The sequence below is a fragment of the Stegostoma tigrinum genome, chromosome 1 (assembly GCF_030684315.1).
Source record: "Stegostoma tigrinum isolate sSteTig4 chromosome 1, sSteTig4.hap1, whole genome shotgun sequence".
Taxonomy (NCBI): Eukaryota; Metazoa; Chordata; class Chondrichthyes; order Orectolobiformes; family Stegostomatidae; genus Stegostoma; species Stegostoma tigrinum.
The window spans coordinates 14,537,076-14,564,762 of record NC_081354.1 but is presented as its reverse complement, the minus strand read 5'-3'; the positions used below and the strand labels follow the sequence as shown (position 1 = coordinate 14,564,762).

Sequence of the window (27,687 nt, the reverse complement as noted above, 5' to 3'; positions counted from 1 at the left end):
CATTCTGAACTGGCCGATTTAATTTCTCCTTGTCTACAGGAGATTTATGATTGCGTCTATCTCAAAAAGCAACAATCATTGAGGATCTGCTCATTGTAATCTGATATATTTATTCAAAAGCATTCAATGCTGTTGCAATTGTCCAATTCTGATGAGTGGGAGCTTGGATCACTGAGTGAAAATTTAGAAGGACGTGGGATTTGAGTCCTGTCCCGCAGACTTCGCAACAGTTTAGGCCAAAAACCCGTGCAATATTGAGGGATACTGCTTTGTCAGAGGTGCTGCAGTTTCGGATAATAGAAATCCACTAAAAGAAAATGTGGTTTTCGTTCGCGTGTTGCAATTTTGTCTGTCTGTTCAAGTGGACTTAAAAAGCTGCAAGGAACTATCTAAAGAGTAGGCAGTGCTTCCCATGTCCATAAAATGTTTGTCTTTTACCCAGTGGGAGATTTAATTCTTTAGTGATCAACCTTTTGAGTCGGCTCCCTACTTTAGTTTACAAAACCTACCTAACGGCAAAACCAGCACATTTTTAGTGATGCGGGCAGAATTTGAACTAAGGAACGATGTCGCCTTACAGGCAGAGGATGCTTTGGGAGTAAGATTTGCACTTCCCTGACAGACGTGTGAAGAAGGCTGTGGAAACCACCTTGTGGATTCTTCTCTGTAGCTCTGTTACCTCCTTGAAGTAGAAGTGGGAGGCTGGTATGAGGAACTGAAGAGGAAAGCACAGCAGCATGCCACATTGAGACCTGCGCAGAGGACCTCAGGAGGATCGCATCTACGTAATGCCATTGAAAACATTATATGCCTCCTATACTATATGTAATACATTGGCGTAGAATTTGACTGTCGTGCTGCCATACAGGAGGAAAAAACTCGTATGATGTTGCACCTTTTAGACTATTTGATAGTTTGGTGTACTTCATTGCCAGTAAAGCACTTCAAAGTAAGAGACAGGGCAACCAATTTACAGACAGCAAGTTCTACAAACATTAATATAACAGTCGCCATCTACTCTTGCGGTACCAATTAAGAGCTAACTATTAGGCAGGATACAAGGATTAATTCACGTACCTTACTTTTTAAATAGTTGCATGGCATCTTTTATGTTCACTCGAGAATAGCTACATTTCCAAAATCCTCAGTATTTGAGCTCCAGGTGGATTTGACATGGTAACCTATTTCCCATGCAGCTCACCCCTGACAGAAAAGTCTCCCATGAGGGCGCCAATTCAGAATCTGCTACCTGATAGCTATCTGGTGCTGGGAACGGCCTAAATTGATCCGAGTGTGACTGACTTGAACCGAACCTGACAGAAGGCCCATCTTCCCCAGAGAACTGACTGCTCTGTAGTGCCAGCAGTGCCAAGTTTGAATGGTGGCCTGTGCAGAGGAGAAGAATGGGGTGCTGGATTTAGAGGCCAGTGTGAAGGCTAAAGGGAGTTAATATTTCCTGACCAGCCTGTTCAGACATGTTATTACATGCCTTTGGAGCAGGTAGGACTTCAATCTAGGGTTCCTAACTCCAGAGGAAGGGAAATGACCACTGCATCGCAAGAGCCCTTATTAAAAGGATTTATGATTTTTTTTCTGCAGCAAGGAGGATGCACTTCATTAGGCAAAGGGAGCTCCCTTTCAATGTGACCATTAATTGGCCAACTAAGGATTTCAAAAGACTGAAGGTCTTACCTGACTACCTGAATACGGGAGACAGATCAAGGGTGAGCAAGATGGTGATAGGAAGGTTTCCCATTTTTAATTTTACCTTAATTTGTTGGTATTAAATATGCATTCAGGTGTGGTGATGTGTAAAACGGAGCCACTTGAGGATACAACGAGAGACTATGCAAATTAGAAATGGCAGACATGCAGTCCTGACCCGAAATGTCAACTTTCCTGCTCCGCTGATGCTGCCCGGCCTGCTGTGTTCCTGCAGCTCCGTACTGTGTTATCTCTGACTCCAGCATTCGCAGTTCTTACTATCTCCAGCTGTATCAGAGTATGTCTAATTTTAATTACAGTTATTATAATATTATGATTCAAACAGACGTACTTTTGTACCTGGTTTTAAAAAAAAATCACAGTTCCTTCTGATGATATTGTGATCACTACAAATCTTACGAATTTGGAGAAACTGCCTGTGATAATCATCCTCCAGCATCGCCCCAACTCGGCCACAACACACAGAGCTCTCAAGTAGAATAGCTGCCAAACTGTACCATCCACCTCACACAACTGCATATTCGCTCAGTAAAGCCTGCTTTAATCTTGCAATCATGTTTATAATGCTTCTCAGCTGTGAAGCTTTTGCATACACCCCAGTCAGACTTGTTTAGTTGTACACGCGGTGTTTGATCTATAGCTACCTGCAGTGAATCATTTCTGCAGATGGAAATTGAGGATTTGTCGTTGTTCACGAGTGGTTCACCTTGGCTGTGACCTCCGTTGGCTCAGTCTCTGTATGGAAAATAAATTCGCAGGTCTGTCAACGCTGAAAGGGAAAAATGTATGTTAACACGTTGATTCAAACCCGTGATTGAAACAAGCCGCTCCACATTTGCACTATTTCATGATTACAGTTTTCGCTATTTCTTATTTGCTTCTCTGCAGTGTGTTCTTGTGTCTTCAGCCAGATTATCATTTTTTAAAACACCGCTGTTTACATAGGAGCAGGCGTAGGCCACTCAGCCCTTAAAGTCTGCTGTGCCTTTCAGTATCACCATGACTGATTCCCTCTCTTAATACCATATTTCTGCTTTCTCTTCGTACCTCTTGATATCTTTATTATAAAAAAAACTGTCATTTTCTCTTTCTCTCTGTATTTTTCTGTCTCTGTCTCTCTCTCTCTTGAATATACTCTGTGACCTGGCATTTACAACCTGCTGTGGTAGAGGATTCCACGGGCGACCACCTGCTGACTGAAGAAATGTTTCCTCACCTCCGGTCTTAAATGGCCTACCCCATTGAATGAAACAGTGACCCTTTGGTTTAATAGACTCCCCGACAGAGGGAGCCTCCATTCTGCATCTGGTCCGTCTAACCCTGCTTGAAATTTGTTATAGTCAGATCTTCTCTCATTCTAAATTCTGGTGAACAGAGGCTCAGTCACACCAATCTCTCCTTATATGATGAAGCTACCATCCCAGGAATCAGTCTGGTAAAATCTTTGCTGCACATCCTCCATTGCAAGTGTATTCTTTCTGTTGGGCAGGGAGATCTGTACTGTACACAGTGCTCCAGGCAGTGTGAGTGATAATGGGAACTGCAGATGCTGGAGAATCCAAGATAATAAAATGTGAGGCTGGATGAACACAGCAGGCCCAGCAGCATCTCAGGAGCACAAAAGCTGACGTTTCGGGCCTAGACCCTTCATCAGCCTTTTGTTGTGGATCTCTGTACCTCTGAAATTGTCAGTCCTTGTGCTGCAGGTATAATGGATTGGGAAAAGGCAAGTGGCATGCCTACCCTGAAATCTCCAGCTGGGTTGGCGTGAAGTTAAGTGAGTAATGATTGCCAGGCTCCTCAAAGCTAAATAGAAACGCAAAATTGTGTGGATGCCGGAAATTTTGAAGTAAAAAGTGAAAATGCAGGAACTTCTCAGTACGCCAGGTCGCATCTGTGAAGGTAGAAACAAAGTTAATGAATCATGTAAGCATAGATGTGGAGATGCTCGTGTTGGGCAAGGTCAGAAGTTAGACGAAGGGGCAATGCTATGAAAGCTTGTGATTCCAAATAAGCTTGTTGGACTATAAACATGGTATCACCTGACTTCTGACCACATAAGCATTGGAGAGGTAACACATGCAGTTTCTTTTAACCTTTCTCCCTTTTCACTATCCAAGCTCTAAAAACAAAACTCTTTCCAACTGAAACAAGATTTGCTTGTTCGACTTTCGATTTTTGAATTTAGCTTTTCTCACAACGTGATCTCCTCTTTAATGGGGATACCGAACCTAGGCTGAGTAATTGCCAATCTTCTCTCAAAGCAACATGTGGTGCAGTGAGATTCCCACTGATCAACAGCAAACTTTTGCTCGTTAATGACCTTGTTACCTATGCATCTCACCTCATTAAGATGTAGTTTTCCATCTGCTGCGAGCAAACAAGGCATTAAGAGTTCTCGACAGAAGTCAGAGCAGGTACCTGGTGACTTCAGCTCACTGCTGACACCAAAAGACCTCCATGTTGGCCACCATGAAAAGGCACGATACCATGGGCACCAGCCCCATGCACCCCTTTGTCCTTGGACATTTGCATTTGATAATTGTTAACTCCTTAGGATCTTCTTTCATTTCATTTTGTTATTGTCACAGGTACAAAAATGCAGTGAAAAATATTGTTTCTTGGTATACAAGCAAGTAATACGTTTACGTAAGTACATCAGGGTAACATAACAGTGTAAAATATAGTGTTACAGCTACAGGGAAAGATCAATTCTAATATGAGAGATCCATTCAAAAGTCTGAAAGCAGCATAGAAGAAACTGTTTTTGAATCTGTTGGTACATTTTTATTTCAAACTTTTGTATCTTCTGCCTGATTGATTGAAAAGGATGGAAGAAAGCATAACTGTGGTGGGAGGAGTCTTTATTTTGGCTGCTTTTCTGAGGCAACGGAACATTTAGACAGTTAATGGAAAGAAGGTTGGTTTTCGTGATGGATTGGGCTGTGTTCTCTAATTTCTTGTGGCCTTGGGCAGAGCCATTGCCATACCAAGCTGTGATATGACCAGATAGGATGTGCACCTGTAAAAGTTGGTAAGAGTCATTGCAGACATGGAAAATTTCTGTAGCCTTCTGAGGGAGTAGAGGCATTGGTGCGCTTTCCTGACCATGGACAGACCAGGACAGATTGTTGCTATTCACTGCTAGGAACTTGAAGCTCTCGACCACCTCCAACTCAGCACCACTGATACAGACAGAGATGTGTCTTTCTGAAGTTCAACACCACTTGAACTTCAGGGCAAATGGGTAACTAACATCAAAAGACACCAGCAGGGACACTCTGTGCTCCTTGTCAGACACGTAGCTGACGGATTGGACCAGACTGCATCTCCTGGTTGCCGATATGTTTTTTGTGGTGCCCTGCCTACCTGGATGCTCACAGCATACCTGCCTCGTCCTGCATTGTGTTACTTTGACTGTTGACATAGTCACACAGCCTGGCAGCTTGTCGTACTGGTTAACAGTGGTCAGCCCAGGGGCCAGGCATCTCGCTGTATGGCACCGTGCCACAACAATCTTGCAGCTACACTGTGTGCCAGCAGCTTATGCATGAAAGTGTGCAGCCATGTCTAAAAGTCTTATGAGAATGGTCCTTACCAGTGTTTAGGGAAGCATCTTTTACTTTTTGGCACAGTAAGCCAGAAGCTGCCTCTGATGCCAGTCCAGGGGATTGGCCACAGTCAGGAGTCCAGTCAGAGTTTTGTCAGCCACTCGATCTGGGCTTTGGAAGTTTGGGGAGTGGCTGACGGTCAGTCCACAGGGTTAGGTATGAACGAGTCTGATGTTCAAACATCAGACAGGGTTTTGGGCCCCCCTCTTCCTGGGCTGTCTGCTTCTGTCACTCAAAGGGATGGGTAACAATCAGTGTGTTTGGTTCATTTGAGAAAAAAAACTAAGGGGAGGGTGTTTTTGGAGGTGAGCTGTAGGGGTACAAGGAGGGAGGGTGGTGCTGCTGTTGCTGGGTCCCATGTTGCACGAGCTGCAGGATTATACCGTGAGGCACATTGCCATCCACATACCTGCCTGCTGCTCCTGTCCTCCTTGTGCTTTTGGACATAGTCTCTGATGGCCAAGTCCATAGAGTCCTCTCCTGTATGGGGATGGGTCTCCTCAGCCAGCTGAGGAGCTGTTGCAAAGGGGAGCTCACCAGCCTGTTCTCCCAAATGTTCTGCCTCTGCCATCCCCTCCAAGGTGGCAGCAGCTGGACAGAGCAGGAGACACCTTGCTGAGATTTCCTGAGGCCTCTGAACACTCTTCCTCCAGAAGTCATGATTGTACTTTGTGGCAGCCTGCCAATATCTTCACGGCAATATCCATCCCACTGGCACCTGTGATACACAAATTGGCATTGTGGCTAAAGGTTCAAGTATTGGGCAATGAATGGCACCGATGGGAGAGTGAGAGCGATACTTGGCTGGTGTGCAGCGTCCACTTGGCAACTTCTCCCTGTCCTCCAGTCGTCTTCTGACAGGGCCAGAATTCTGTCTTCAATGAGCCTAGTGTTAAACACCGCTATACCTGTTCTGGCTGCTTCTGTCCATGGGCTGTATTATTCTGGAATGAGAGAAAGGTGGGCATTGAATGAAATGGAAGAGGGTGGCACAGCTGTTAGTGTTGGTGTAGGTGGTGAAATGTTTGGGTCAAGGGTGGAGGGAGCTCGGAGGCCACATAGGATGTGAGGGGTGGGGGTTGTGGGTGGAACAAGAGCAAGTGAGGGAAGATATTACAGATGCTAGTGAGAGTGGCAGAGCATGAGCCTTGGTGGGAGGTGGAATGAGACCCATCCAGATAGAATGAGATAACGAGAGAGGGAAGAGAGTGACACTTGCCCTGGCAGAGTAGAGGGGGGTCACCTTACACTGCTGACCATTGCTCTTGCCTGTGGAAACAGCGTTCACCACGCTGGTCCAGGAGGCCAGGGTTGTCATGGGTTCCTTTGCCAATCCTCTGGGAAGAGGGTCACCTTCCACCTGGACCCAGGTCCCTGTGGAGAATTGGAGCGCTATTTTCCCCATGCCTGACATCTTCATCCATTATTTGAGCTGGGAAGCTTTAGAATGCCAGTGTTTGTCTGGGTACACCTTGGCCTTTTAAATATGGTGTGTGCATCAGGGATGGTGATGTTTTGGAGGATATCCGGTGAATGGAGAGTTCTTCAGGAAATGGCAGGGCGTAGAATGGGGCAAGAGTCGGCTAAGGGGGCTGCAGTGAGTGAGGGGTAGGCAGTTAATGAGGTGGGTTTGGTAAGATGCAGTGAGAAAACTCACTCGGTCTTGCATTGGGAAACCCATCAAGAAACTTGCTGATAGTAAAGTGTGAAGCTGGATGAACACAACAGGCCAAGCAGCATCTCAGGAGCACAAGAGCTGACGTTTCGGGCCTAGGCTCTTCATCAGAGAGGGGGATGGGGTGAGGGTTCTGGAATAAATAGGGAGAGAGGCAGAGGCGGACCGAAGATGTAGAGAAAAGAAGATAGGTGGGGAGGTAGGGAGGGGATAGGTCAGTCCAGGGAAGACGGACAGGTCAAGGAGGTGGGATGAGGTTAGTAGGTAGGAGATGGAGGTGCAGCTTGGGGTGGGAGGAAGGGATGGGTGAGAGGAAGAACAGGTTAGGGAGGCAGAGACAGGCTGGACTGGTTTTGGGATGCGGTGGGGGAAGGGGAGATTTTGAAGCAGGTGAAGTCCACATTGATACCATTAGGCTGCAGGGTACCCAGGTGGAATATGAGTTGCTGTTCCTGCAACCTTCGGGTGGCATCATTGCGGCACTGCAGGAGACCGATGATGGACATGTCATCTAAAGAATGGGAGGGGGAGTTGAAATGGTTCGCGACTGGGAGGTGCGGTTTACAGCGAACCGAGCAGAGGTGTTCTGCAAAGCAGTCCCCAAGCCTCCGCTTGGTTTCCCCAATGTAGAGGAAGCCACAGCGGATACAGTATACCACATTGGCAGATGTGCAGGGGAACCTCTGCTTAATATGGAAAGTCATCTTGGGGCCTGGGATAGGGGTGAGGGAGGAGGTGTGGGGACAAGTGTAGCACTTCCTGCGGTTGCAGGGGAAGGTGCCGGGTGTGGTGGGACTGGAGGACAGTGTGGAGTGAACAGGGAGTCACTGAGAGAGTGGTCTCTCGGGAAAGCAGTCAAGGGTGGGGATGGAAAAATGCCTTGGGTGGGGGGGTCGGATTGTAGATGGTGGAAGTGTCTGAGGTGATGCGTTGTATCCGGATGTTGGTGGGGTGGTGTGTGAGAACGAGGGGAATCCCCTCTGGGCGGTTGTGGCGGGGGCGGGGTGTGAGGGATGTGTTGTGGGAAATGCGGGAGACGTGGTCAAGGGCGTTCTTGACCACTGTGGGGAGAAAGTTGCAGTCCTGGAAGAACTTGGACATCTGGGATGTGCGGGAGTGGAATGCCTCATCCTGGGAGCAGGTGCGGCGGAGGTGGAGGAATTGGGAATAGGGGATGGAATTTTTGCAGGAGGGTGGGTGGGAGGTGGTGTATTCTCGGTAGCTGTGGGAGTCGGTGAGCTTGAAACGGACATCAGTTACAAGCTGGTTCACCAGCTTCAAAATCTCCCCTTCCCCCAATGCATCCCAAAACCAGCCCAATTCGTCCCCTCCCCCCACTGCATCTCAAAACCAGCCCAGCCTGTCTCTGCCTCCCTAACCTGTTCTTCCCCTCACCCGTCCCTTCCTCCCACCCCAAGCCGCACCTCCATTTCCTACCTACTACCCTCATCCCACCTCCTTGACCTGTCTGTCTTCCCTGGACTGACCTATCCCCTCCCTACCTCCTCACCTATACTCCCCTCTCCACCTATCTTCTTTTCTCTCCATCTTCGGTCCGCCTCCCCGTCTCTGCCTATTTATTCCAGAATCCTCTCCCCAATCCCCCTCTCTGAAGAAGGGTCTAGGCCCAAAACGTCAGCTCTTGTGCTCCTGAGGTGCTGCTTGGCCTGCTGTGTTCATCCAGCTTCACACTTTATTATCTGGATTCTCCAGCATCTGCAGTTCCAATTATCTCTGATACAAGAAACTTGCTGAAACTGACATATTACATTGGACTAAATCTTACGTTTTTTGGCTAAGTTTGTATAGCTCACTTGATATCCATGGACAGTTTCTGTGTTATGGAGGCTCACGTGGGCATTGGTAACATACTGCTGGAGGCAGACTCCCTTCACAATCATACTCCCATTATGATGTTTTTGGTCTTAACCTGGAGCACTGTTCCAGGGAGTTCAACTCAAGCTCAAGGACCAAGAAAGCATCTTGCAACTTAACAGATTACAGACTTCCAGACTCAACATTGAGTTTGAGTTTGACAATTTTGGTTCATAACCTCTCCCCCATTTTGTTTCATTACTTTGTAGTTTGGTATTCACTTCTATTTCATTCTGAATTCTTGTGCATTCAGGTAGTTGCTACTCATTCACAAATCTTCTGGACACATCTTTTGTAAGGGTAATCTGTGATGCCAATAAATAGTGCATGAGACCAATAATTTGTGCTGGCATGGGGACACCTGGAAGTAGGTAAGGCCAAGTCTCAGTTTACTGTTGGGCTGTGGCCTCAGATGCAGTAATACTTGCATTATCTTACATAACATAAGCTGTGTGTTAAAGTTGGGTATTGATTAGTCCAACATATTTATTACAACTAACTATTATGTACAAACAGAACATCATGCTGTTAGCATGGCACACTGGCTCAGTGCTTAGCATTGCTGCCTCACTGCACCGGGTCTGGGTTCAATTGCATCCTCTGGTGAGTGTCTGCGTGGAGTTTGCACGTTCTCCATGGGTTTTGTCGTGTGCGTGGGTTTCCTCCGGGTGTTCCAGTTTCTTCCCACCGTCCAAACATGTGTGGGTTAGGTGGATTGGCCATGCTAAATTACCAACAGTGTCCAGGGGTCTGCATCTTAGGTGGATTAGCCATGGGAAAATATAGGGTTACACGGATAAGGTAGTGGATGAATCTGGGTGGGATGCCCTTTTGGAGGGGTGGAAATGATGGGCCAAAATGGCCTGCTTCCCCACTGTAGGGATTCTATGATTCTAAATGCAGTGTTGTGTCTCAGGCAATTGGAAGTAGCATGGAGCTTTATACCCTCATATGAAGTAGTGTTAATATCTGGAACATGTTTCTTAAAGTTATATTAACATATGGACTTTAAGATATAAAATAACACTGTTTCCATATTAGTAGAGGAGTTATTTTTCCCTCTCTGAGCATAGTGAATCTGTGGAATTCTTTACCATAGAGGGCTGTTAAATATTTTCAAGGCTGACGTGGATAGATTGTTAATCATTAAGGCTTATAAAGAAAAGGCAAGGAAGTGATTGCAAAGATTATTAGATCAGTCATGATCACATTGAATAACAGAGAAAACTCAGTGGGCTGAATAGCCTACTTCTGCACCTGTATCTTGTATGGGTGCTCGTGTAAAAAGATAAAGGTAAAGTTGCCATAGTATTACCAGGTCACAGAGCTGCTGCTCTCCTGAGAGAAGAATGACTGGTAATGGTTTAACCAGAGGGTGACTGTACCCAGGACTGCAAAGGGAGAGATTCAGAAGTAGAGTCCTTCATGGTAACCTCAGCCAGTACAAGAATTGAATTCACATGTCATTTTGTATAACCTTCGGTCATTCAATCTCTCCTGTCCTGCATGTTTTCACAAACCTTTGCTGCTTTTTGTCTTCCTTTCCACGTTCCCCACCCCAACTTCATTTGCTCAACATCTATTGCATTCTGCTGGGATTATACTCATTGGAGTTCAGAAGAATGAGGGGAGAAACATAAGATTATGAAGGTAATTGATAAGGTAGAGGCAGGGAGGTTATTTCCACCAGCAGGTGAAACTAGGACTAGGGAGCATCGCCTCAATAAAGGGAAGCAGATGTAGGACTGAGGTCGGGAGGAACTTCTTCACCCAAAGGGTTGTGAATCTGTGGAGTTCCCTGCCCAGTGAAGCAGTTGAAGCTACCCCGCTGAATGTGTTTAAGGCAATGCTAGATAAATTTTTGAACAGTAAGGGAATTAAGGGTTATTCTGAGTGGGTGGGTCAGTGGAGCTGAATCTCAAAGATCAGCCATGATCTTATTAAAGGGCGGGGCAGGTTCGAGGGGCCGAATGGCCTACTCCTACGCCTAGTTCTTATGTGGTTATGCTCTTAATTTTACGCTGATATGATGGACTTGCTATGATGACATGGTTTCTCTCGCCAAAACTCCTGTTGGTCTTGCAGTGTGGTTCTAGAACTTTTTGATTTTTATGGCAACAGTTAAGATTCCGCCTTCTGATTGCACCTCTCTTACTTTTTAATGTAGAAGGTTTTGCATGGCAGATATTTGGTTGTCACATTAAGAGATAGTGGGTGCCGAATACTTGCTGCCAAACCTGCACATCTTTGCCTGTGAAATAAAGGATCCTGAACTTTTAAAAAGTTGACAGTATATTTATGTAAAGTCATTATGAAATGCAAATGAACTGCAAGTTATCGAAGAGCTTGTGTCATTCAGAACCGAACGTAGAGAAATATATATATTTGGCGGCCGACTCAGTTGGAGACCTTGCCCGTTGTTGCAGGGTGGATTGCAAGTGGAAGAAATGAGTTTGCAATAAAGAGCCCATTTCATTTCATAATCCAACCCTTGTAGCTTTGGAGCTGACTCAAAGCCACGTGGCCTTGTTAGCATTTCTTTCAGGATTCGATCCCAGTCCCTGCTCCTGCAGTTAAAATGCCTGGAGCTAAGACACATTTTGTGATCTGAGGAAACTCAGAAAAGCAGTGTAGCGTTTCAAAGTGCCAGCTCAGTCATTTACTCGTATGGCAGAATGAAGGTGAACATCTATCATTCATTTATTTATGTTTGGAGCTCTTTTTAATGAGGAGCTGGCGACGCTTTGAATCTGGCATTTATACCGACATCTGAGTTAATTGCACTGAGGCAGAGACAAACCAGGTTAAATGCTGGAAAATGCCACTTCAGGCTTTGTGCGTACCCCGATGGCCAAGTTTCCACTGACCCTACCAGGGGCCTCACAGATGATTCACTGGTTGTCCTCTCCTGTGTATGATGCAAGGAAAGCTTAAAGGAAGATGTGAGTTGGAGGCCATTTGCACTTTACAGTAAAGGTATAATCCCACCTATTTTTATTAGGTTATTTGATTCATCTCCATTGAAAATCTTGAAATGAAACATTATATTTTGGTTGCATTATTGCTTTAAAAATGTAATTCAATAAATTGTAATGTTTGTGATGTGTGGCATATTGTTTAAACAGAGGAGTTTTTCACTATTTGTAAAGAAGCTCTAAAAGCAGTCAGTGGGTTTCAATTTCACAGTTATTTTGGACTTTGGTCAAGTAATGGTTTTAAAACATCAGATATAATCTGTGGTTCAGAAAGAAGTCCTCCATTTTAGATAAACAGTGACTTCTGCATTTTCAGTTTTCTTTGGCAACTGTAGAAGTAATTCTAGATTTATTGTTCTCTAGGTAACGTAGAAGCATAGTGGAGTCTTTGGCTGTAGCTAACTATGTCAGTGCATATTTACAATAAAGCTCCCACCTCCCTTTCCCTTCTTCATGATCTGTTTGAAGGCAAATGCTGCAACGAGGCAGATACATCAACCTTAAGCTAGTCCTATTCCTCTATCACTGGGCATGAAAAGGGATGTTTTGCCAGCCTGGTGTGAATTGCCATTCTCCTTTGCTCCCCGTAGATAGCATGTGACTTGCATCCAAGATAAGGGGAACTGCAGATGCTGGAGAATCCGAGATACCAAAGTGTGGAGCTGGATGAACACAGCAGGCCAAGCAGCATGTTAGGAGCACAAAAGCTGACATTTCGGGCCTAGACCCTTCATCAGAAAAGGGGGATGGGTAGAGTATTCTGAAATAAATAGGGAGAGAGGGGGAGGCGGAGTGCTCCTAAGATGCTGCTTGGCCTGCTGTGTTCATCCAGTTCCACGCTTTGGTATCTCGGATTCTCCAGCATCTGCAGTTCCTTTGCAGCACACACTTTGTTATGCGACTTTCATCCATTGATTTTACATGACGTACGTTGGTTCTTAAAAGTTAAACTGCGACACAGCATATTGAGAACGCCCTTGACCGCGCCTCCCGTATTTCCCGCAACACATCCCTCACACCCCGCCCCCGCCACAACCGCCCTAAGAGGATCCCCCTCGTTCTCTCACACCACCCTACCAACCTCCGGATACAACGCATCATCCTCCGACACTTCCGCCATTTACAATCCGACCCCACCACCCAAGACACTTTTCCATCCCCTCCCCTGTCTGCTTTCCGGAGAGACCACTCTCTCCATGACTCCCTTGTTCGCTCCTCACTGCCCTCCAACCCCACCACACCTGGCACCTTCCCCTGCAACCGCAGGAAATGCTACACTTGTCCCCACACCTCTTCCATCATCCCCATCCCAGGCCGCAAGATGACTTTCCATATTAAGCAGAGGTTCACCTGCACATCTGCCAATGTGGTATACTGCATCCACTGTACCTGGTGCGGCTACCTCTACATTGGGGAAACCAAGCGGAGGCTTGGGGACCGCTTTGCAGAACACCTCCGCTCAGTTCGCAACAAACAACTGCACCTCCCAGTCGCAAACCATTTCCACTCCCCCTCCCATTCTCTCGATGACATGTCCATCATGGGCCTCCTGCACTGCCACAATGATGCCACCCGAAGGTTGCAGGAACTGCAACTCATATTCCGCCTGGGAACCCTGCAGCCATATGGTATCAATGTGGACTTCACCAGTTTCAAAATCTCCCCTTCCCCTACCGCATCCCTAAACCAGCCGAGTTCGTCCCCTCCCTCCACTGCACCACACAACCAGCCCAGCTCTTCCCCCCCCCCACCCACTGCATCCCAAAACCAGTCCAACCTGTCTCTGCCTCCCTAACCGGTTCTTCCTCTCACCCATCCCTTCCTCCCACCCCAAGCCGCACCCCCATCTACCTACTAACCTCATCCCACCTCCTTGACCTGTCCGTCTTCCCTGGACTGACCTATCCCCTCCCTACCTCCCCACCTATATACTCTCCACCTATCTTCTTTACTCTCCTTCTTCGGTCCGCCTCCCCCTCTCTCCCTATTTATTCCAGTTCCCTCTCCCCATCCCCCTCTCTGATGAAGGGTCTAGGCCCGAAACGTCAGCTTTTGTGCTCCTGGGATGCTGCTTGGCCTGCTGTGTTCATCCAGCCTCACGTTTTATTAACACAGCATATTGAATTTCTATGTGTAAAAGAGCACACTGGTTATTTTGGCTCCCTAGGCCTGCTACATCATTCAATAAGATGAATGGCTACTCTCAGCTGACTTTCTTAGCTACTCCCCACACCCTTAGGTAATTGATGGACGAGGGAGTCAATCTACTTCTGCCTGAAAAGTATTAATGACCCTGCTTCCACTGCCTTCTGGGGGGAGAATTTCATTGATCTGCAATCCTTTCAAGAGGGTTTGAGAAAACCCCTCATCTCCATCTGAAGGAGAACTTTTTTTTTAAATGGTTCATTAATTTGTCCCAATTGCACCTAACCAGGGAGAAGCTGTTCAGCGTCTGGCTTTTCAGATTTTTTCAGGATCTTGTGTTTTCATTAGATTACCCCTCATTCTTCTAAACGCCAGTCATCACTGGCCCAAACTACTCTATCTTTCCTTATCAGATAAACCCTTTATCCGAGGAATAGATTAAATGAGCTTTCCCTGACCTGCTTCTAAAACACTGATATTCTTTCTGAAATGAGAAGAACAAAAGACAGTACCTTTAAATGTCGTCTCACTAATGTTGTGTACAACTCGAGAAAAATAACCCCAATTGTATATTAAAAGAGGAATGGAATATTAAAAACAGAGATAGTAGGAACTGCAGTGTGGAGCTGGATGAACACAGCAGGCCAAGCAGCATCAGAAGAGCAGGAAAGCTGATGTTTTAGGCGTAGACCCTTCTGCAGAAATGGGGGAGTGGAACAAGGTTCTGAAATAAATAGGGAGAGAGGGGGAGGCGGATAGAAGATGGATAGAGAAGAAGATTGGTGGAGAGGAGACAGACAGGTCAAAGAGGCAGGGGTGGAGCCAGTAAAGGTGAGTGTAGGTGGGGAGGGGATAGCTCAGTCCAGGGAGGACAGACAGGGCAAGGGGGCGGGATGAAGCTCGTAGGTAGGAGATGAGGGTGGGGCTTGAGGTGAGAGGAAGAACAGGTTAGGGAGGCGGGGATGATGTGGGTTGGTTTTGGGATGTGGTGAGGGGATGGGAGATTTTGAAGCTTGTGAAGTCCACATTGATACCATTGGGCTGCAGGCTTCCCAAGCGGAATATGAGTTTCTGTTCCTGCAACCTTCGGGTGGCATCGTTGTGGCACTGCACGAGGCCCAGGATGGACGTGTCATCTGAGGAATGGGAGGGGGAGTTGAAATGGTTTAAATATTAAATATTAAAAGCACTCTGTTTCTTTCTGAAATATTTGCTGTACCTGCATACTAACTTTGTGATTCTTGCACCAGGGCACCCAGATTCCTCAGTTCTTTCCAGTTCTGCAATCTCCATTTTGAGGAATACATCTATTCTTCCTACCAAAGTGGACCAGTTCCAATTTTACCATATTACAGTGTGCACAATCGCCTTCTCTTCATTGCTCTCTCTCTTTTTTAAAAAAATCACTTTTTACACCGAAGGTCTCTCCGACTTTAATGTAGAGTAGTCAAATATTGGCAACAAAAAAAAAGCTTCAGTCATGGGCTGGCTGAGGAGTTGACTCTATGTTCTTACTTCAAACAATATCTGAGTTGGACAGCTTTTAGTTTAATTTTTCATAGTGCTTTGATTATGGAGAAATTAAGTTTTAAAATTTTTTAGTCCTTTTGTTCTAATCTTTGTTTTTTGACCAGATAGATTTCAGCATTACTGAAAGGGAAGTGGATGTTTAAAAAGGTGCTGAGTGACTGATGGCTGTCTAGGATGATTTCGGGTATTATATGAAATAAATAATCTTTGCTGTTTTTATTTCCATCTCGTATTCATGGAAATACTTTGAGGCATTGCTGATATTTTGATGTAATAGCTTCAGTTTGAAGCATTAATTGCAATGGCACTGACCAAACTAATAATGGTTTTGATCCTCAGTATAAGGTCATACAATATTAAATTAACTGCAACAATATTTATGCACCGCCTTTAAGGTGATAAAAGTTCCCAATGCATTTCACAAAAGCATTATAAAGGAAAACATCACATTAAGGAACAGAAAGAACCTGACACACTGTGTCATGACGAGATCATTATGCACCCGCTCCACAGTGCCGGAGGTTGGTTCAACAGGTATGATTGTTGTGCCTGCAGCTTCCTTCACCACCTGCAACTGACCTGTTTTCTGGTTCATTTGCTAACCCCACTCAACCTACTGCTCACCATTCTGCTCCCTCTGCCGTCCTGCACGTTACTAATCTCACCAGCGAGTGAGGTGGCAGGTGTGGAGATGAGAGCTGCCTTTTGAGAGTTCCTCTAGGTCCACGATGCACACGTTACAAATGGCTGATTTTAATAAAGCTTTTCTTTTTACACTTTTTTCTAATATGAGGAGTCTGGAATTGGATGTCCTTTGACAACCCAGGGTTGACCTGCAAATGTAGTCGCAGTCGAGGAGATATTGGGTCAGTTGAACAACGGCTTGCTTGAAATGGTTGGTTGTAAGGAGTGTCATAAAATAGTAATACAAGGTGAAGAAGAGATCACAGAGAAATGGAACAACTAAATCCATGAATGCTGAAGAGGTAGCAGTTAGATGAGTGCAGATAACTTGGAGTTTTTCTGGCATGGACACACTACTACTGGAGATGATCAAGGATGAGGCCAAGGTGTGGAATTTGAAAGTAACAATTTTACAGTCAAGGTATCGTTTTGCTGGGGAATACTTGTAGGTCAGTGGGCATGGGCTGACAGGTAAACCAAAACTGATGAGAATTTGGATACAGGCAGCAGAGCATTGGTGATCTCTGGTTTATGATGGGAAAATTGTGGAAGACCTGCCACTTAACAGGAGAAATGGTCTCCTTCACTGAATGAGAGCGGAACTCTGCTCAGCGATAACGTATGATTCTACATTCAGGGTGAAGTGACAGCATAAAGTAATGTTGCTGGACTAGCAATCTGGAGGTCCAGGCACACGGGGCATTTTTTTTTTCCTTTCCTCATTCATGGCATGAGGACATCACTGGCCAGGCAGCATTTATTGCCCAGTGGGTAGCTCAGTGTCAATGACATTGCTGAGAGTCTGGAGTCACATGTAGGCCAGACTAGGTAAGGATGGCAGTTTCCTTCCCTAAAGGACATTAGTGAACTAGATGGGTTTTTCTAATAAGCGACAAAGGATTCATGGCCATCATTAGATTTTTAATTCCAGATATTTATTAAATTCAAATTCTACCGTCTGCCATAGCAGGATTTGAACCGAGGTCCCCAGAACATATCTAGTTCTCTGGATTAACAGTCCAGCAGAGAAAAATAATCACTAGGCCATCACCTCCCATGGGAATTAATAAATCTGAAATTGCCATGAATCTGCCATTGATTGGTCTAATGTTAATATTCTTTCGGAAGTTTTCTTTCCTTAACTGTTTACATGGCACAAATCCTGTTTGCATGGCAGTCCAGACCCACATCTGTAATTGCTGTCTGAAATGCCAAGCAGCCAATGTGATTCAAGGGTAATTAAGGACAGACATCAAATGTTGTACTTGTTAGTGAGTCCTTCATCCCACAAGAGAATAAAGAGAAAAGGAGAAGTCCCAAAGCGCAACACACATGTGAATCTTTGCCATTCTTGATGGTTTGCCCAAATAACTAATTACTGTGACTCTGTATCCTGTACTTATACTAAATAATAAAAAGCATTTGCATTTAACCACCATTGTTCTCAATCCCTTTTTATCCCAAACAATGAAGCACTATTGAAGTGTAGCCACTCATGAAATGCAGGGAGACTTTACATCCACTTGTGCATAGCAAGGTCTATTAAACAGCAATGAGCAAAATGAAATATAATCTATTTTATTGGGATTGGTTGCAGAGTATATATTGACCAGGATGTTCAGGGGAGCATTTCAATTCTCCAGATTGTGGAGTAAGAGCTCTTACTATTTGAAAGGAGAGATGGATTCCTGAATTAAAAACCTCTGTCACCTTAAACAGTTTTGCACTTCCACACTACTCCAGATCTTTGGAGTGGAACATGAAGCTGTGATTCTCTGACTGGCATGAGAATGATATCACCGAGTCCCATCTGACGAAGTCTGCTTATTACACAGAGGGTGGTTCGTGTGTGGGATGAACTTTCTGAGGAAGCGGTGAATGCGGACACAGTTGCAATGTTTAATAAGCATTTGGATAAGTATGTGAATAAGAAGGGCTTGGAGGGTTATGGTCCAGGAGCAGGCAGGTGGGACCAGTTTAGTTTGGTAGTATGTTGAGCGTGGACTGGTGGGACCGAAGGTTCTGCTTCCGAGCTCTGACTGTTAAGTATTTTTGTTATTGAGAGAAATATTTGTTAGCTGCTTCAGTAATTCTGTAATGTTCTCTTTCCGTTCTTCATGTTTAGTCTGCAATGAATGAATGATGCAAATATTATGAAATAAACATTATGAAGTAGTAATGTTATCATCGGTGTTAGAATGGGATGCGTGATTTTTGTTTGAAAGAAACGTTTCACATTCGGCACTAAGATCCATTTGTTATCTAATTAAAGTACAGCTCATCAACTGTAACAACTTGCATTTACATAGCACCTTTTAATATAGTAAAGTACAGCGAGGCACTTTAACAAGAATGTTGTTGGTAAAAATCTGACACCTGGTCAGAGGGGATGAAGCAGTCTCATGGTTGAAGAGATTGGAGTTAATGAGGATCTTAAAGGAGAAGAGACTGGTAAAGAGGTGAAGAGGCTTAGCAATGCACTTCCAGCCTTCGATAACTGAAATCTTTACTGCCAATTGCCAGTGGTGGTGTAGGAGTGGTGCCCCTACATCTGGGCCAAGAGGCAATGTGGCTCAGTGGTTAACACTGCTGCCCCACAGCGCCAGGGTCCCAGATTTGATTCCAGCCTAGGGCAACTGTTTGTGTGGAGTTTGTACATTCTCCCCGTATCAGTGTGGGTTTCCACCCATAGTCTAAAGATGTGCAGGTTAGGTGAATTGGTCATGATAAATGGCTGGTAGTGCCCAGGGTTATGTAGGTTAGGTAGATTATCCAAGGGAAATGCTTGGTCACAGGGATAGCGTAGGATAGTTTTATACTCTTTGGAGTGTCAGTGTTGATTCGATAGGCCAAATGGCCTTCTTCCACACTCTAGGGATTCTAGGATTCTTAGGGGCAGGTTTAAGTCCAATTTTCTCCAGAGGTTTGTTATAATGTGCTTGAACAGAGTAATTAAAAATTATCGATAATACTCTGGTTTACACCTTATTGAGCTTAGTTCTCTTGCAGTATGACACACTGAAGGAAACATTCTGCAATATGTATGAATTGATCAGCTTGAGCCCAGACGTACAAGAGGCTATGATTGTTAATGTAGATACCAAATGCTGGGGGTTGGTAAGTTCATTTGGTTGGGCGGCTGGTCTGGGACCCCGATAGTGTAAGTTCAGTTCCTGTGCTAACCAAGGTTACTCTTCGTCTTAACTTCTCCCCTTTCCCAATGGCATGGTGCCCCTTTGTTTAAGTCACCATCAGTCAGCTCTGTCTGTTGAGAGAGCAGCCCTATGGCCCAGTAAAACTGTGCTAACTTTCCCTTTACCAGGTGCTGCACTAAAAAAAATTGCTGCTTTCTTTAGAACTGTGCAACGTGTCTCATCATTTTGTTATGGGAGCTACCATAAGCATCACAGCGCGATAGTTTGGATCATCAATATGTCATGCCACAACGTTTCATGGTGGTACTTCACATCAGGAGGTGCAGTGATAATTTGCAAGATCAGAGAGGTTAAGTTTGTGTCATTTTGAACTGGTGTGGGTGGTCACTGCAGATTTGAAAGGTAGGGGACAAAACGTGATGAATGGGAATCATTTAAAAGTTTTGTTGAGATCGGGAGCTGGGAAGGAAAGTTGGCTGGCCTGCACTTTGGAAATAGGGTCAAAGGAACAGGAGGAGCGTCTTAAAGACAAGACATGTTCACATTGGAGATGGGATGGAAGCTCAGGAAAGATGTGAACTCACAAATAGGACAGTAGGCATCATTAACAGAACTTTGGCCTAGTGGACCAGGGGAAGGAGAACTAAATAATAGTACTAATTTCTGATAAGAAAGTGCATCAACTCTTTTTTTCATGTTATTGAAGGTGAGCGTGGGAGAGCTCAGGCGGGTTACTTATGATGTTGTATGATGAACAGAAACTGGGAGATTATTTTTGGCATTTAAGATTATCTTTGGATTGTGGACTTTTTATCAAAGCAGAGCTGGACCAGATCTGGGTGATTAAAAACCAAAAGAACTGTGGATGCTGTAAATCAGGAACAAAAACAGAAGTTGCTGGAAAAGCTCAGCTGCTCTGGCAGCATCTGTGAAGAAAAAAATTAGAGTTAATGTTTCGGGTCTGCTGACCCTATGTCTGAACTGTTCTGAGGAAAGGTCACTGGACCCGAAACATTAACTCTGTTTTTATTTTCTTGACAGATGTTGCCAGACCAGCTGAGCTTTTCCAGCAACTTCTGTTTTCGTCCCAGACCTGGGCAATGGTCTGTTGAACCAATTTTCTGCCATAGATGTCCAAACATGTTGACTGAGAGAGTAGAGATGAATGGTGTTCTGGAGAATGACTGTGCCAAGCAGGAGAAATGGTTTCATTGAGAAAGTGACCGCCAAAAATGCAGGCAAGAGTATGACTGAGAAGATCAGCAGATACAGAGATGCAAGCATGAATCATGGGCCAAAAGCTGGAAAATATGGGTTGTGATATTCATTGGAGAGTGATCCTTTTTTCCTCCCAAGAGTGGATAGTGTAGAAGGTAGGTTTAGGGTGATAAGGGGTACCAGTGAGGAATGGGAAATATTTTAATGAGGTGATCAGAGATAGTTTTATTTGTGGTAACTGCATTGAAGAAGTGATGGTGCATGATCTGGCATAGTTAAGAGTAACAGTCTATATCAGAAGAGTAGTTTTAGAGAGTAAAGGAGCACAGTAAATTTGAAGGTTAGAGACTAAGAATGGTTAAGGTGGTGATAGTGAGGATTGTAGGTCAAGACCAAGTCTTGAAAGTAGAGATGCTATTTCAAGAAATGTTGTGGTGCACATTAGCTGTTCATGGCAAGGCATTTGGCTCAAAGATAAATCACTGATAATATGTCAACATGTAGGATATCAGTAATAAATCTATCCTGAGTTCAGAATTTATTTATTTGAAACTATTAATAAATGTAATCTTTTAAGCAATGTATTTGCACTTTGCAGTGGTATTTCTGTTGTTTATTTGAACTTAGTGAATAATTCAATGTTCTGAGTTTTAAAAAATGAATCCATTGCAACAGAAGGTTGCTGTTTATTTTGTGATAGGCTTCCTGTAAATGTCGCACTTCTCATAAATGGCGTATTTTTGTAATGTCACACTTCAGCTGACACGTTCTAGTATAACCTGTCCACTGGGAAACTGCACGAGAGAGCTGGTGTTATGACAGTTCAGGTCTTCATAATGAATCATTGCTTTTTTTTGTATGTGAAACATTACAAATAATTCCTGAAGATGATGAAAGGTTACAATTGCTATAGGTCAGAAATCACACGATACAGGGTTACAGTCCAACAGGTTTACTTGAAAACACAAGCTTTTGGAGGCTTACTTCATCTTCAGATGTTAGAGAGAGAGGTAGTATCTGATACAGAATTTGTAAGTAAAAGATCAAAGGGTCACACCACTGATGAGGATGTATTAAACAAACCTAAGATGCTGTTAAATCTTTAATCAGTTAAAGTTTTAGTTGATTAATGTGTATATGTAAATCCCTGAACTCCTCTGAAGTTACAGTCCTGAGAGAAATAAAGGTTTTATCAATGTAAAGAAGAGGTGATATTTTAGGTCAGACAATGCATGTTAGGTGTGAGACCTTGTTTGGAATGTGTTTGTGTTTTGCTTTGGAGTCAGACTGGTTTTATTCCACCCCAGACAAACACCTGTACCTCCACATCAATTACTACAGCACACTACCGATGTCTACTTTGGCTAACTGTGTACATTTATGTGACTAGCTGAGAAAACAGAGAATGTTATTAATTGTGTTGGCAAATAAGCTTTCTAAACTAAGTTGGTCTGTTTTTTTCAGTATGCAGTGGCCATTGTGTTTTGACCATGTACTTTTTATTGAAGATTTTGAATTGACTTTTTATATTTTCTTGTGTTTAACATTTCCGTTTGCTATTTGTGAGTTGCCACATTGACACATAGGCTTCTGACAGAGGTTGCTGAAATGGAAGTCCCATTTCACATCAAACAATTTTTGTTCTGCAGCAGGTACAGTGAAATCTCATCAGTAAATATGCTCACTGTGGGCAACATGTTCTGTTAGTAATTATTGGCACAGACATAAAGGTAGTCAATTGTGTTCGCAACATGAAATAGGATGTTTGGAATATTTTCCCAGATAACTATTGCTGTCACCTTATGATATTTACTACTTCTGGCAGTACATGTTTCTTCTTTGTTCATTCACAGGATGAGGGACCTCGTTGGCTAGGCAGCATTTATTGCCCATCCCTAATTGCCCAGAGGGCAGTGAAGCATTAACCACGTTGCTGTGGGTCTGGAGTCACATGTAGGCCAGACCAGGTAAGGATGGCAGTTTTCCTTCCTTAAAGGACATTAGTGAACCGGATGCGTTTTTCCAACAATTGACAATGAATTCACAGTCATCATTAGATTCTGAATTCAAACTCCACCATCTGCTGTGATGGGATTTGAACCCAGGTCCCCAGAACATGAGATAACACAGTGTGAAGCTGGATGAACACCGGCCAAGCAGTATCAGCAGAGCAGGAAAGCTTCGTCAAGAGAAAGAAAATTTGAAAATAAAATTTGACTCTTATGGCCTCGACTCAAAGCGTCAGCTATCCTGCTCCTCTGATGCTACTTGGCCTGCCGCATTCATCCAGCTTCACACCGTGTTATCTCAGATTCTCCAGCATCAGCAGTTCCTAGTATCTCTCCCCAGAACATGCTCTGGGTCTCTAGATTAACAGTCCAGTGATAATACCACTAGGCCATTGCCTTCCCCTAATGTTGTATTGGATAAGAGTTACTTGAAGTGATTTGGTGCCACCAATCCTATTCATGTATTTGCTTTGTTTTGGACCTGTGTAATGATTGGTGATAAATGTTATAATGCTTAACAGTATCTGTAGAAGAGGTGCTTTCCTTAGATGACAAGAAGGTTTGTTGTATGATCAGAATCTTTAAAACTACATTTGGTCAGACATAATTAATAGGAACTTTGGGAACTGGTACAGGTACTTTAGCTCCCTCCAAAATTTAAAGTAGAACTCCTTGTCTCCACCTACAGACTGTGTGATATCAGTAAAATGGGTGGCACCAATTTTATGAGCATTAACCCTTTTAGAATCATTACCTTTATATGCCTTCTCCCAAACACGAACTCCCCAATTTTCCCATTATACAATTATGTCAATGAACTAGATTGCACTTGGCACTATCCCATTCCCCCAAGCCTCTGACTTCATAAATGCTGTCAGTTGGAACAGCTTACGCATTACCCTCTTTGGCTTTGGGGAAATGATAGGTCTCTGGCTTGAGGACTGTTGATCCTGGTGCTGAACTGTGCATCAGATTTCCGAAGGATCTCTTTTTATATCTTTCCTATCCTTTGCAGAGAACGTCGTTCCTCGTAGACGTTGCCATTAGTTTGTTATTTTATCTGGAGGCACCTTGATCACCTGAAATTTCCTTCAGAGGGAACTGTCCTTTGCTGACTCAAGTAGTTGCCAGGTTGTTGTTCTTCTTTGTCTTGCCAATTGGTCTAGTTCCCGTGGAATCTTGCGTAGCATATCTCCCTTGAGTTGTGAATCAGCTTGTATATCTCCAGTCACTCATTGTGGTTGTTTGATTGTTGAAATAAGTTGTTTGGTCTCTGTCATGTTACTGAAAGATTGGTGTTTTCTAAGCACAGTCTCTGTCATTGGTGTTGACTGTCCAGTTTTAAAGTTTCGTGAAGTCTGTAACTTCCTCTCTGTTGACAATGGTTATTAGTTCCTTTATGGTATTATCACCGGACTGCTAATCCGGGGACCTGGGTTGGAATCCCACCATGGCAGATTTCACTTAATTGTTTCTTCGGTTTTGTTTCTCCCATGAAGCTAGGGATCCCAGTCATATCTTCTACTGGCTGCCCTTTGACTGGTCAAGAATGGTCTATTCATGGGCCAGTGTGCTGATAGTTGTTTGTTTCTGGTACCTTTCATTCTCTGGGAGGCTGTTCATCTCCTCCCACTCTTCTGATGAAGTTGAGGTTGAGACATGCAGGGGAGCTCAAAGGTGAATTAGATAATTGCAAGCAGCATACACATTTTAACTTGTGTGTTATTATTTAGCGTAAAATTGAAGCATTTCTGTGCTTTTGTTAACTATTCCACCTACCCTGTGGAGTCTTCTCTCCAAAATGTAACTCCTGAATCTTCAGGCATGGTAACCAGCCTGGTAGGACTATAACAGTTGCTCTTGCATTGAGCAACAGGACATCTATTGACCCAGACAAATTCTATCTTTTCTGACTTGTCAGGATTAACTGGTTCCCTTAGGAACACCTCGAATATGTTCTCCAATGGAGGTATCTCATCAAATGAAGTTATCTTTTCAAGTGGTGATATATGTTCTATAACGTAAGCCATTTTGCACGTGTGACCACCAGTATTTCCTCAGTTCTGAAACAGTGAAAGACGTCAGCATGTCTTCTAAAGCTGACATATAGTCTTGCAATTGTAGCATTCTCTAGTGATGGCTGGTCAATGTCTAAACTTAAACTTCTATTGCCCCTCTGTAAATGCTATTCTGTGTCAGCTTGTCACGTGTCTGTCCAGGGTGTCCACAATGTATGAAGTTAATATACTCTGTTGCTGTTTTGAGGTGGTATTGATCTCCTTTCAGGATCCTTCAAACAATCTTTCTGCTTTCTGCTTACAGCATGATTTGAATAGGTTTCTCCAAACTTAAAAATAACATCGGTCTTCAAAAAATCTGACCGAGTTTCATTCAAGAATTCCAGCAATAGTTCTGTCTCTTAAGAGTTCTGAATTCTCAGCTTCATAATAACAGTTTTCCACTAATCTGCAGGGGACGTTTATGGAATTATCAATGCATTCTTCTGGATTTGTGAACTTTGTTCAATCTTGCTCATTCAAGGATTTTACTCGGTCATAAATTGAAGTAATAATCAAAATCTGTGTCTTTTACTCTTTATATTTTTGTCTGTCAATGTCATTGTCCATAAGTGGACCCAATTCAATATTAAAGCGCATTACCTGCTCAGCTTTTGACTTGGCATTTCCTTATTATTAATCATTGTATCTTGAACTGTCTTAAAATAACTCCAAACTTGAGTTCTGTACAGTCTGTCTTAGACTTTGAATCTGAATTTCTCCTCAATGTCCTGATTAACTCTATTGCTGTAAAGGTATTTTAAATCTGTATAATTTTGATATTAAATCTGCTATACTTTAACCTCTGTTTGTTTAAACTTGTATTCCTGTATCAGCAGTGCTGCTTTAAATTAATGAGTAAAGAATTTGCTAGACTCTGGATAAATTTTTTGTTAGCCAGTGTTAGAAAACTCTGTTTCTGGAATACTGCCTTGAATTATTTCAATAACATTGTAAATTGGGATTGATGAGCTCAGTTTGCTGAATGGATGGTTTGCAATATAGAATGATACTATCAGCGTGAATTCAATTCCCACACTGACTGAGAGTAGCCTGAAGGATTCTCCTTCTCAACCTTTCCACTTGCCTGTGTGTGGTGACTGTCGGGTTAAACCACCACGAGTCAACTCTCTGCAGTAAGGCAGCCGCCCTATAGTCTCGTAGGACTGTGGCAATGCTGTTTTGAACCACGTTACTGGCTTTTCTGCAGTAACTGACAGCTTGGAAGCTTTCTGAATTTGTTTCTTTGTATACCATATCCATGTAAGGCCGACTGGGAATTCCTACCTTTTTGATGATGATCACATGGTGGCTAAAAGCTTCTTTTTGGGTTTTGTAGCAGCCAAGATGGTATTTTCTCGCCTCTCTTCCCAGAAAAAGCGGCCATTTTCCTTTATTTTATGGTCTACCTTAATAAGTACTTTCTTAATCACAACTTTATTCATAAACTTTTCTGGCTATGGCCTTTACAAATGTTCCTGTCAAAACTGTGATTCAATTAATGATTCCTGCTCCTGTAAATTAAAATTACCTCTTGAAGCCTGCTACTTACAGATCCTCCTTCATTAAAACCTCAGTATTTTCAGAAAGTAGCTGTGCTTTCTCTCCTTCCCTACACTCTGTGCTTCTTGCTAGCTACTGAATGAAGTTCCGCAGTTAGAGTGCAAGGCTTGCCTTTTCACTTCTGCAGCGGCTACTCTTTCTGTCAGTAATTTCATTTCGGCTGCAGCCTGACCATTGTATCTCCTGTGATGGTCTTAAAGTATAAACTCTCTCACTGCTTGAATTTCTGAAAAGTTTTATTTTAGGTCTTCTGGATGTTTTTTTCCCTTGTTTTGGCGGGGTCAGGTTCGCATAGCTACAAACATGTCCCAGGTGATGACTCCCCGTATCTTCTGGTATTTGGCACCTTCGTCAGTATATAGTAATGGGTAAGGATTCGTAGAACTCAATAGTATTGTTGACTCCCTGCATCGTGGAAGCTGGCTATTTGGCCCATTGAGTTCACACTGACCCTCAAAGAGCATTGCACCCAGATAGGTACAATCCCTGTAATCCTGCGTTTCCCATGGCTAACTCCACCTAGCCTGCATGTCCCTGGATGCTACAGGCAATTTAGCATGGCCAGTCAGCCTAACCTGGATATCTTTGGACTCTGAGAGGAAAGCAAAACATCCGGAGGAAATCCACACACAAATGGGGAGATTGTGCAAACTCCACACAGACAGTAGCCCGAGGGTGGAATTGAACCTCGGTCCCTGGCGCTGTGGAATTGAACCTCGGTCCTTAACCACTGAGCTACTGTGCTGCAAACCCTCCTTTATTTTTGCATTGTTTCCTCTTGAGTTTCTTCAGTATTAGGGGTAAAGGAGAAAGAATAAGTTGATAAAAGGGAGGTGATAGCCCTGGTATTAACACAGGACTGTTGGTGCAGTGACCCAGGTAATGTTCTGGGGACCCGGGATTCAATAAAAATCTGGAATTAAGAGTCCGATGATGACCGTGAAACCGTTGTCGAAAAATCCATCTGGTTTACTCATGTCCTTTATGGAAGGAAACTCATCCTTAGCTGGTCTGCACTACACATGACTCCAGACTCTCAGCAATGTGGTTGACTCAGAACTGCCCTTTCAGATGGGTGACAAATGCTGAGCTAACCAGTGAGGCCTTCAATCCATGAATGAATTTTTAAAACCCATCAGATTACATGCAAAATAGACAACACGAGGTTTGTTGCTTGATAGGAATAAGTGTAGCCATGTTTGGCCTAATATAAATATCAGGACCTGAGGGACTTGGTAACGACTGCCATTGAAAGTTAAAGTAAATATTCTTGTGTCCATCCCCTGACTCTGTATGGCAGAAGAATGACTAGAGACGGTACCTTATAAATGAAGTTTTAAAAAGTCTTTACACACTATGATGCCTCCTTTAAAACTTTGCAGAGGTACAATGTGGAAATTGAATAGCAGCCAGCAGACAGTACAAGGATGTATCTTCCTCATGTAAAGAAGGTGTCAAACGAATG

The 27,687-nt window shown here is 43.8% G+C and overlaps 1 protein-coding gene across 9 annotated transcripts in view; it reads left to right on the top strand.

Annotated features, from left to right (window-relative positions):
- Window positions 1-27,687, top strand: part of LOC125456780 (chondroitin sulfate N-acetylgalactosaminyltransferase 1-like) — a 263,481-nt gene that overhangs the window by 133,523 nt on the left and 102,271 nt on the right. For 4 of the 9 annotated variants that reach the window (XM_059653623.1, XM_059653552.1, XM_059653586.1 and 1 more), the window contains one exon: window positions 22,447-22,560. The exons of 3 other annotated variants lie outside the window; for them this stretch is intronic. The gene's annotated coding sequence lies outside the window, so the exon portion shown is untranslated. Of the gene's footprint in view, window positions 1-11,724; window positions 11,863-22,446; window positions 22,561-27,361; window positions 27,388-27,687 lie in introns of those variants that run through there. 2 more of the 9 variants (XM_059653652.1, XM_048540200.2) reach the window with 2 other exon arrangements.